General features: G+C 43.4%; 1 protein-coding gene across 3 annotated transcripts in view; it reads left to right on the forward strand.

Annotated features, from left to right (window-relative positions):
* The window catches only part of sirt4 (sirtuin 4), a 28,565-nt gene that overhangs the window by 711 nt on the left and 15,671 nt on the right, over nucleotides 1–12,183 (forward strand). The window contains exon 1 of one of the 3 annotated variants that reach the window (XM_069933726.1): nucleotides 9,852–10,158. The exons of the other annotated variants lie outside the window; for them this stretch is intronic. The gene's annotated coding sequence lies outside the window, so the exon portion shown is untranslated. Of the gene's footprint in view, nucleotides 1–9,851; nucleotides 10,159–12,183 lie in introns of those variants that run through there. 3 annotated transcript variants of the gene reach the window in all.

Here is a 12,183-nt window from a genome sequence, read left to right on the forward strand (position 1 = left end):
GGAACGTTAAATGTAGCTGTCGAGGATCTCCAAGGTTCTCTGCTGATTACACGGTCTCCCAACAGTGGAGCCAAAACACAGTGGCACAGGACCATTTGAAGGAGGAATCAAACCAGCTCCTTGCAGTGGATTGGGCTTCGGGCTTCCCCCGCCCTTGGGGAGCCCGAAGTCCGTCCCTCTCCCCCTCCCCGTCTCGGGGAGCTTGGGGTTTCCCCACTCCTGCCCGAGGCTCTTAAACTGCACCCCTGAGTAGCCCTCCTGGGACCCGGGTCTGATTAATGGGGCAAAGGTGCTGCTCAGGTGTGGTCCAGAGGAGAAGGTCGAGGCGCTTTGTCTTGATGTGGCCCGGCGGCTTTTCATGACTTCGGGTCAAACGTCGGGGATTGGGTGTCCGCTGCCAGTGGTCGAGGCGAGAGGATGGAGGCGGGAAGTGGCATCCGCCTGTGACAGGAGGTTCAGAGGTCTGGAGATGGGTTGCCCGGGGCTCCACCGCGCTGGCCGACCGTTTCACATCCAGTCTGAAACCTGTCTTTCCTTGTGCCATTGTCCAATTTCTGATGAATTAATTGTGTGTTTTTGATAAGCAGCACTGTGGTCTCGGGATTGTTGTATCGTTTTAATTCCGTGGCACTTGGTGTTAAAGCGACAATAAAGGCTAACGGACGGCATCTCCGTGACCGACCTCGGACTACCATTCATTGACTGTAGTTCCAGCTTCAACACCAAAGTGCCAAACAGACTCATCCCCAAACTCAGTGACCTCGGCCTCAGCGCCCTGCACTGCATTTGGGTCCATGACTTCCTGACCTGCAGGCTGCAATCATTGAGGATTGTTGACAGCGCCTCTCCACGATTATCCTCCGCACTGGGGCACCCACCCCCCACAAGGTTTTTTTTCTAAAATTTTATTTAATATTTTTAAATTACATTAAAAAAATAAATACATATATTAAAAAAATACTATAAACTACATCCCCTCCCCCCTTACTAACACAAAAATAAATCCCTCCCCAGCCCCCCCTTCCCCCCCCCCCCAGAGCCTTATAAAAAAATATTGAATATTCCCTGATTGGTGTGCCAACTTTACATCTATTTAATTTCTATAAACATATATTTCAAATATGAACCCAACATATCAATAAAGGATAGTTATTCCTTATATTATATGTTAATTTTTCTAAATATAAACAAGAATGCAATTCATTATGCCATCTACAAAAGCTTAATTGTACTTCATTCTTCCACGTAGATAGAGCGGTTGATATGATCTATTTGGATTTTAGTAAGGCTTTTGATAAGCATGTAAGGTTAATAAGGAAGTTTCAGTCACTAGAGATTAATAGAGAGATAGTGACATGGGTTCAGAGATGGCTGGAAGATAGACAGCAGAGAGTCATGTGGACAACTGTCGGTCAGATGGAAGCCTGTGACAAGCGGGGTGCCTCAGGGATGGGTGCTGGGTCCCCTGTTGTTTATCATTTGGAGGAGGGTGTGGTTAACTAGGTAAGCAAATATGCAGGTGATGTGAAAATAGGGGGAGTGGTGGATAGTGAGGAAGGTTTTCTTGGATTACAAAAGGATTTGGTTTGTTTGGAAAAGTGGGCTGAAAGATGGCTGATGGAATTTAATGTAGACAAGTGTGAGGTGCTGCATTTCAGAAAAAATAACCAAAGTAGGACATATACAGTTAAGGGGAGGGCATTGAGGTATTCAGAGGGACCTGGGGTTTATGGTACAGAGTTCATTGAAGGTGGGTTCCCATGTAGACAGGGTGATTAAGAAGGCATATGGTATGCTGGCCTTCATAAATCATAGTATAGAGTATAGGAGCTGGGAGGTGATGCTGCAGCTGTTTAAGGCATTGGTGAAGCCAGGTTTGGAGTATTGTGTTCAGTTCTGGTCTCCAAATTATAGAAAGGATATAGATAAGGTGGAGAGGGTGGAGAGAAGATTTACAAGGATGTTGCCTGGCTTACAGCATCTAGATTAAGGAGAAAGGGGACTTTATTCATGGGAATGTAGATGGCTGAGAGGGAATTTGATAGAGGTATTTAAAATTATGAAGGGAACAGATAGACTAGATTTAAGTAGATTCTTTCCCCTGAGGGCAGGGGAGGTTGGAACAAGAGGGCATAAGTTAAGGGTAAAGGGGCAAAACTTTAGGTGAAATATTAAAGGATGCTTTTTCACTCAGAGAGTGGTGGCAGAATGGAATCATCTTCCAAAAGAGATAGTTGCGGCAGGGTCCCTTCTGTCATTTAAGAGAAGGTTGGTTGTGTACATGGATGTGAGGGGTTGGAGGGTTATGGGTGGAGAGCAGGAGGGGGAAGCTAGTTCAAGTGAACCGGCGTGGACTTGAAGGGCCAACATGGCCTGCTTCCACGCCGTAAACAGTTATATGGTTATGGTAACAGCTATACACTTTCTCGCTACTGCTAACACTAATCTTAAAAAGGCTAAATACAGTTCAGGCATTTGTGAATCTACAAATGGAATATTAACATAACCCAATAAACACAACTTAGGATCAAATCGAATATCCATTTTGAACAAATCTCTCAAAAATTTTATAACTTCCTCCCAAAAATACTTAATTTTCTTACAGGACCAAACTGAATGTAAAAAGTACCTTTCTGCTCTTAACATCTAAAACTTAAATCTCTTAAACTAAATACATATCTTTTTAATTTCTCAGGGGTTAAATATTATTGATATTATAATTCTTTGGCTTGGCTTCGCGGACGAAGATTTATGGAGGGGGGGTAAATGTCCATGTCAGCTGCAGGCTCGTTTGTGGCCGACAAGTCCGATGCGGGACATGTAGTGGTTGCAGGGGAAAATTGGTTGGTTGGAGTTGGGTGTTGGGTTTTTCCTTCTTTGTCTTTTGTCAGTGAGGTGGGCTCTGCGGTCTTCTTCAAAGGAGGTTGCTGCCCGCCGAACTGTGAGGCGCCAAGATGTACGGTTTGAGGCGATGTCAGCACACTGGCGGTGGTCAATGTGGCAGGCACCAAGAGATTTCTTTAGGCAGTCCTTGTACCTCTTCTTTGGTGCACCTCTGTCACGGTGGCCAGTGGAGAGCTCGCCATATAACACGATCTTTGGAAGGCGATGGTCCTCCTTTCTGGAGACATGACCCACCCAGCGCAGCTGGATCTTCAGCAGTGTGGACTTGATGCTGTCGGCCTCTGCCATCTCGAGTACTTCACCTAAAAGCTCCTTTGCGCAGGCCCGAGGACAGGTCCACGTCCTCCCCCTCCACGTCCTCCCCCTCCACGTCCTCCCCCTCCACGTCCTCCCCCTCCACGTCCTCCCCCTCCACGTCCTCCCCATCCACGTCCTCCCCCTCCACGTCCTCCCCCTCCACGTCCTCCCCCTCCATGTCCTCCCCCTCAAAAGATGCTCACAAACTCAAGCTAGCATGCTGGAACATCAGAACCATGCTAGAGAAGGCTGACAGCCACCGACCTGAACGTCGGTCTACCCTCATTGCACATGAACTCCTCAGACTTGACATCGACATAGCCGCTCTCAGTGAAGTCCGCCTGGCAGATGTAGGCAGCGTCCAAGAACGCGACGTGGGCTACACACTCTACTGGTCTGGCAAGCCTTTGGATGAACGACGCCTATCTGGTGTAGGCTTCATGGTCAAGAACTCCATTGCCTCCAAACTCGAAAACCTCCCGACAGGCCATTCGGACCGGATCATTCCATGCAACTCCCCCTTCAAAACAAGCGTCGCATCACCCTCATCAGTGTCTATGCTCCAACACTCCAGGCGGAACCAGCAGAAAAGGACAAGTTCTACACTGACCTGCGCAACCTCATTCAACGCACCCCTACAGCCGACAAGGTTGTCATCCATGGCGACTTCAACGCTCGCGTCGGCAAAGACTCAGAAACCTGGCCAGGAATCCTGGGCAAGCATGGTATCGGCAAGTGCAACGACAATGGGCGCCTCCTGTTGGAGCTCTGCGCAGAACAGCAGTTTGTCATTACAAACACCCTCTTTAAGCAGAGGGACAGCCTGAAGACTACCTGGATGCATCCCCGATCCAAACACTGGCACCTCCTGAACTACGTCCTGGTGCGAGAAAAAGACAAACGAGATGTGCTCCACACCAGGGTCATGCCCAGCGCAGAATGCCACACTGACCACCGGCTGGTTCGCTGCAAGCTCAACCTTCACTTCAAGCCAAAGCCCAGGAACAGTAAAGCCCCCAGAAAAAGGTTCAATGTTGGAAACCTGCAGTCAGACGAAGTGAGAGGAAACTTCCAGGCAAACCTCAAAGCAAAGCTCGAGGATGCAATCCACCTCACGGACTCGTCCCCTGAAACCCTCTGGGATCAGCTGAAGACTACCATACTGCACTCCACTGAAGAGGTACTGGGCTTCTCCTCCAGGAAAAAAACAAGGACTGGTTCGACGATAACAGCCAGGAAATCCAGGAGCTGCTGGCAAAGAAGCGAGCTGCCCACCAGGCTCACCTTACAAAGCCGTCCTGTCCAGAGAAGAAACAAGCCTTCCATCGCGCATGCAGCCATCTTCAGCGCAAACTCCGGGAGATCCAAAATGAGTGGTGGACTAGCCTCACCAAGCGAACCCAGCTCAGGACGGACATTGGCGACTTCAGGGGTTTTTACGAGGCTCTAAAGGCTGTGTACGGCCCCTCACCCTGTCCAAAGCCCGCTGCGCAGCTCAGACGGCAAAGTCCTCCTCAGCGACAAGATCTCCATCCTCAACCGATAGTCAGAACACTTCCAAACTCTTTTCAGTGCCAACTGCTCAGTCCAAGATTCCGCCCTGCTCCAGCTCCCTCAACAGCCCCTAAGGCTAGAGCTGGATGAGGTCCTCACCCGGGATGAGACATATAAGGCAATTGAACAACTGAAAAGTGGCAAAGCAGCAGGTATGGATGGAATCCCCCAGAGGTCTGGAAGGCTGGCGGCAAAACTCTGGATGTCAAAGCTTTGTTGGGACAAAGGAAAACTGCCTCAGGACCTTCGTGATGCCATCATCATCACCCTGTACAAAAACAAAGGCGAGAAATCAGACTGCTCAAACTACAGGGGAATCACGCTGCTCTCCATTGCAAGCAAAATCTTCGCTAGGATTCTCCTAAATAGAATAATACCTAGTGTCGCCGAGAATATTCTCCCAGAATCACAGTGCGGCTTTCGCGCAAACAGAGGAACAACTGACATGGTCTTTGCCCTCAGACAGCTCCAAGAAAAGTGCAGAGAACAAAACAAAGGACTCTACATCACCTTTGTTGACCTCACCAAAGCCTTCGACACCGAGAGCAGGAAAGGGCTTTGGCAAATACTAGAGCGCATCGGATGCCCCCCAAAATTCCTCAACATGGTTATCCAACTGCACGAAAACCAACAAGGTTGGGTCAGATACAGGAATGAGCTCTCTGAACCCTTCTCCATTAACAATGGCGTGAAGCAAGGCTGCGTTTTCGCACCAACCCTCTTTTCAATCTTCTTCAGCTTGATGCTGAACCAAGCCATGAAAGACCTCAACAATGAAGACGCTGTTTATATCTGGTATTGCACGGATGGCAGTCTCTTCAATCTGAGGCGCCTGCAAGCTCACACAAAGACACAAGAGAAACTTGTCCGTGAACTACTCTTTGCAGACGATCCCGCTTTAGTTGCCCATTCAGAGCCAGCTCTTCAGCGCTTGACGTCCTGTTTTGCGGAAACTGCCAAAATGTTTGGCCTGGAAGTCAGCCTGAAGAAAACTGAGGTCCTCCATCAGCCAGCTCCCCACCATGACTACCAGCCCCCCCACATCTCCATCGGGCACACAAAACTCAAAACGGTCAACCAGTTTACCTATCTCGGCTGCACCATTTCATCAGATGCAAGGATCGACAACGAGATAGACAACAGACTCGCCAAGGCAAATAGCGCCTTTGGAAGACTACACAAAAGAGTCTGGAAAAACAACGAACTGAAAAACCTCACAAAGATAAGCGTATACAGAGCCGTTGTCATACCCACACTCCTGTTCGGCTCCCAATCATGGGTCCTCTACCGGCATCACCTACGGCTCCTAGAACGCTTCCACCAGCTTTGTCTCCGCTCCATCCTCAACATTCATTGGAGCGACTTCATCCCTAACATCGATATTATAATTAACCATACTATATCTCACCTTAATTAATTTGGTAACACTATCATTCTTCCCTTGTCAAAACTATATTTAAATCATTTTCCCATTTCTCTTTAACTTTAAATATATTTATTTTTTCCATCTTCTCCTGCAACAACTTATACATGTCAGAGATGAAACCTTTTTCAACTTTATCTGCAATTAATAACTCAAATTTCATTTGACCTAGTATAATTATTTTCCTTACCATAATTCTTCAAAAAAATCTCAAATCTGATAATAAACAAAGAATGATTTTGACTCAATACCATATCTTTCCTGTAATCTTTTAAACGAACAAAATCTCCCTGCCTCAAAACAATCTATAACATTAACTATTCCTTTAATTTCCCAATCTTTCAAATATGGATTGTATAATGAAAAAGGAATTAATTTATTCAGATATAATGGAGATTTATAGAAACTATCCCTTTAGAGCTTATACGAAAGTCTCGATTATGCCAAATATACATTATATATTGTAAAACAGGTAATTTAAATTCTTGTAAAAATAAAGGATTCCATTTATAAATAAAGTGAGTAATGTTATTTTCCATAATCTGATCCATCTCTATCTTTGCCCACCTAGGGGATTGATCAGTGTCAAATTACCTATTAATAAATTTCAACTAAGCTGCCTTATAATAATTATAAAAACATGGCAATTGTAAACCACCTAACTCATAACACCAAGTCAATTTTTTTAAAGAAACCCTTGATAATTTACCTTTCCATAAAAATAACCTATTATCTTTATTTATTTCCTTAAAAATTTTTTTTGGAACTAGACATGGAATAGATTGAAAAAGATATTGTACTCAAGGTTAAATATTCATCTTTATACAACTCTACCGTAAATCCAATCTCTACAGGAGATTTCCCATTAGGCATTGATTGCAAAGCTTCCTTCAACTCTAAATTAGTAAATAAAGTATCTAAATTCCTCACACAACCTCATTCAACAATGGTAAATTCAAACTAGATAAGAATAAATCAATTTGTTCCATTTCTTAATCACCCTCTGACACATATAAATTTTTATAAAACTTTAAAAATTCATAATTAATATCTTCTCGCTTATAAGTAATCTCTCCATTCTTCCTAATAGCATTAATTTCCTAGATACTCACTCAGTTTTAAGTTGCCATGCTGAAACTTTTTGCGCTTTCTCCCAACTCATAATAAAGTTGTTTAGACCTCAAAATTATTTTTTTCATATTTATATGTTTGTAAATTATTATAACGTAATTTCAATTTAGATAATTGTATCTTATCATCCTCAGTACAATTTTTTTTGTAATTTTTTCTCCAAACTTTCAATTTCCTTTTCAAAATTTGAACTTTCTAATAAATACTGTTTTTGTACACCTTTGCTGTGTAACTAATAATTTGACCTATCAAATATGCTTTTAAGGCATCCCACAAAATAAATTTACTCTGGACTGAATTATTGCTCATTGTAAATAAAAAAATAATTTGATCTCTCATACTTTTTAAAATCTGATCTCTTTAATAACATTTCATTAAACCTCCAGCAATAAGCTGTCTCAGTTACTTCAGTACCTAAACATTTAACTAAAGATAGCGAATGATCTGAAAATAACCTACTTTTATATTCTGCAAAATTAAATCTACCTTGTAAATGTGCAGAAATTAAAAATAAATCTATTCTAGAAAAAGAATTATGTCGAGCTGAATAGAAAGAATAGTCTTTCTCAGTTGGATTTAACTTCCTCCAAATTTCCACTAAATTAAAATTTTTCATCAAGCAATCTTTTTGCTATTTTAGTTTTTTAAACAATTTTGGGAGATCCAAACAACAATTAAAATCTCCTCCTACCAGTATATTCCCATTTGATTGATTCAAATTTAAAAATACATCCAAAATAAATATTTGATCATCTTCGTTTGGTGCATAAACATTCATTAATGTCCAACTTTCAGAAAAAAAATCTTACAATTGACTAATAACATTCTTCCAGCATTGGCAGAAAAAGAATCCAAAGTAAAAGATTTTTTTTGCTCACCAGAATCGCCACCCCTCTAGCTTTAGAATTAAATGAGGAAGAAATTACATGTCTTACCTAGTCCCTTTTCAATTTCAAATGTTCTTTTTCTGTCAAATGAGTTTCTTGCAAGAATGCAATATCTACTTTTAACATAATCTAAAACACGTTTCCTTTTAATTGGATGATTTAAACCCTTAACATTAAAAGTTGCAAAGTTTAAACTATTCATTACTACTTACACAGTGGCACCCAATCTCTCACAATTGGCTCAAAAAAAAACCCTTAACCAACTCCAAAAAAACCCCCAAAAATAAAACCTACCCCCAAACTCCCCCCAAAGAAAAAAACTGCAAAGCAGTAACCCCCCCTTATTAACCGGGTGCGGTAATACCAACAGTGGCTGATGACTTTGGATTTATCTGGGATATCACCTTCTCCCCAGCCGGAGAGCAGAAATGCCCCTCAGGCACTAGATACTTCCGGAAGTTCTTCTTGCAGATCCACCAGATGTTCAACTTCCAACTGCTTTTCAACTTTCCCATTTCCAGTTTTGTTCAAGACCAACGGTTTTGAGGAAATGTCCTGTATCAACTTAGAATCTGGTGAAGAGTTAAGCAAAGGTCAATGCAGCCTGTGGATTTTCAAAAAATTGAGATTGATACTGCCCATAGAATATTTTCAAAATTGCTGGGTATCTAAAAGTAGACCTGTACCCTTTCTTCCATAAAACTGCTTCAGTAGCATTAAACTCCTTCCATCTCATAACGACCCCCTGATTCCAATCTGCATTAAAAAAAACTACTATTTTGAATTACCATTGGACCATTCATATGAGCCTGTAAAACTGCAGCAAGTAAAATCATCTCATGATCCTGGTACCTTAAACTCCTCACCAAAATTGGCCGAGGCGGTTGACCCGGTAACGGTTTCTTCCTTAATGCGTGATGCACCTTCTCTGTCTCCAAACCCTCTAGAAAATATTCTGGACCAAATATTTCAACAATCCAATCTTTACAAAATTTTGTAGGATTTGTTCTCTCAAAACCCTTTGGCAACCCCACTATTTTTATATTATTTCGACAACTCTGATTTTCTAATGTATCCATCTTCTGTAAAAAACTTCTTCTTCTCAATTTCCCATCCAGCCATCGCTCCTTCAACTTGATCCACTCTGTCTTCTACATTTTTAATTTTCTTTTCAACTACATCCACTGCTGTCAGACACTTATTGACATCCACCTTCATGAAGCAATCTCACCAGACATGTCAGCAATTTTAAGTGTAATATCAACAAGTTGTTAATCAACATTTTAAAAACTGGTGGACACATAATCCATCAAACTCTCATTCTGCTTAGTTATTGTTTCTAACATTACCATCACACCAGAAACCGGCATAGGGCTTATTGTACTGGGAGATTTACAGGGTGAAGGTAATTTTAAAGTTGTTGGGGTACCTCCTACTTTGGCTGCAGTTAATAAAAGTTGACTGTCTTCCTCCTCCAAATAATGTTCCAGCTCCTCTTCCATTTCTTCCTGTGTTAAATTAACTTCTTTGACTTCTTTAAGCTGGCTGTAGGTCTGCTTCCCACTCAACGACGAGCTGAATTCCTCAGCCCGATGTTGAGCAGCAGACCTCACTCGCTCAAGGGTTTCACGCGTGCGCACTGCTGCACGGGTACCGGCAGTGACTGTGTAGTGCTGGTAAGTTGCTCCCGTCACGTTGCATGCTTGCTGCGTTAAAGATGCTGCTGCAGGTGATGCATTGCGCCCTCTGACCGCCCCACACCCGACCACACTACCTGACGCGCTTAGTGCAGCAGACTCGTGCACGTTGCGCACCTCATGAAGTGACATCAAGGATGCCACGGCAGCGCCATCTTGTGTCGATCCGCACGCAGAGGACACCGTCGCTACAGCCAGTCTCGCTGATAGAGATCGTTGAGTCTTTGGCTCCATTTTCAGTTGATGTTGAGGCTCCAAATTTTCGGTAAGGCCAAGTTTTTCAGAATCTTCCATCTCTCTAAAGTGCAGTTTTTTTGATTGTTGAAATTTCCCTCTTTTAATCAGTTTTCTTCTCATATCATAACCAAAGTTTTCATAAAGTTTTCAGACATATATTCAGACATTAAAATTGGGCTTTGAACTTTCCAGCTAAGGAAAGATGAGCTCCCACATCTTCACCCTATGCCATCTTGCCACGCCCCCCATCCCCACAAGGTTCAGTTTCCTGCTGTACACCCGTGATTTACATGGCCAACGCTGCTCCAACTCATCTATGAATTTCCAGATGGCGCCACCAATGTTGGGGGGGGGGGGAGCATCTCTAACGAGTCAAAGGAAGATAGGGAAACCTGGGTGTCTTGGTGCCAGGACAATCACCTCTTCTGCAAGATCAGCAAGGCTGAAGAGTGGGTCGCAGACTTCTGGAAGAGGAGTGGGATTCACTCCCTATCTGCACCAATGGTGTTGAGGGTGATATGGTTCCTGGGAATAACTGTCTCCAGTAACTTGGCCTCCTTCAAAAAGCTGCACCAGCACCTCTACTTCCTAAGAAGCCTGAGGACATTTGACATAGAAACATAGAAACATAGAAGATAGGAGCAGGAGTAGGTCATTCGACCCTTCGAGCCTGCTCCGCCATTCAATGAGATCATGGTTGATCTTAAAGTTCAGTACCCCGTCCCCGCCTTCTCTCCGTAACCTTTAATACCTTTATACTGAAGAAATATATCTAATTCCCTCTTAAATATATTTAATGAACCTGCCCCCACTGCCCTCTGTGGCAATGAATTCCACAGATTCACCACCCTCTGGGTATAGAAATTCCTCCTCATCTCGGTCCTAAATGGTTTGCCTATTATCCTCAAACCATGGCCCTGGGTTCTGGATTTTCCCATCATTGGAAACATCCCATCTGCATCCATTCTGTCCAGTTCTGCCAGAATTTTATAGGTCTCTATGAGATCCCCTCTCAATCTTCTAAACTCCAGCGAGTACAATCCCAATTTGCACAATCTTTCCTCATAAGTCATTCCTGCCATTCCAGGTATCAGCCTGGTGAATCGCCTCTGCACTCCCTCCATTGCAAGAACATCCTTCCTAAGATAAGGTGACCAAAACTGCACACAATACTCCAGGTGTGGTCTCACCAAGGCCCTGTACAGCTGCAGTAAGGTATCCTTGTTCCTATACTCAAACCCTCTTGATATGAAGGCCAACATACCATTTGCCTTTTTAACCGCCTGCTGTACCTGCATGCTCGCCTTCAGAGACTGATGTACAAGTACCCCTAGGTCTCTCTGCACTTCCCCATCTCTTAATCTATTGCCATTTAAATAGTAATCTGCCCTCCGGTTTGTATTACCAAAGTGGATAACCTCACATTTATCCACATTGTAGTGCATTTGCCATGTATCTGCCCAGTCCCTTAATTTATCCAAATCACACTGGAGCTTCCTGACCCCCCTCTTCCGTGCACACAACCCCTCCTAGCTTAGTGTCATCTGCAAATTTGGAGATATTACATCCAATCCCCTCATCCAGATCATTAATGTAAATTGTGAACAGCTGGTGTCCCAATACAGATCCTTGTGGTACCCCACTGGTCACTGCCTGCCATTCAGAAAATGAGCAATTTATCCCAACTCTCTGCCTTCTAGCTGCCAGCCAGTTCTCAATCCACATCAATACTTTGCCCCCAATCCCATGAGCCTTGATTTTGGAAGCCAGTCGTTTATGCGGGACCTTATCAAAGGCCTTTTGGAAGTCCAGGTACACTACATCCACTGGCTCTCCCCCATCTATTTTATCTGTCACCATCTCAAAGAATTCCAATAGATTTGTCAAGCACGATTTACCTTTTGTAAATCCATGTTGACTCCGTCCGATCCCTTCTCTGCTAGTCATATGCTCCGCTATTACATCCTTAATAATGGATTTCATCATTTTGCCCACTACTGATGGGCAAATACTGATAATTCCCTGCTTTTTCTCTACCCCTGTTTTTAAATAG

The sequence above is a fragment of the Narcine bancroftii genome, chromosome 4 (assembly GCF_036971445.1).
Source record: "Narcine bancroftii isolate sNarBan1 chromosome 4, sNarBan1.hap1, whole genome shotgun sequence".
Classification (NCBI taxonomy): domain Eukaryota; kingdom Metazoa; phylum Chordata; class Chondrichthyes; order Torpediniformes; family Narcinidae; genus Narcine; species Narcine bancroftii.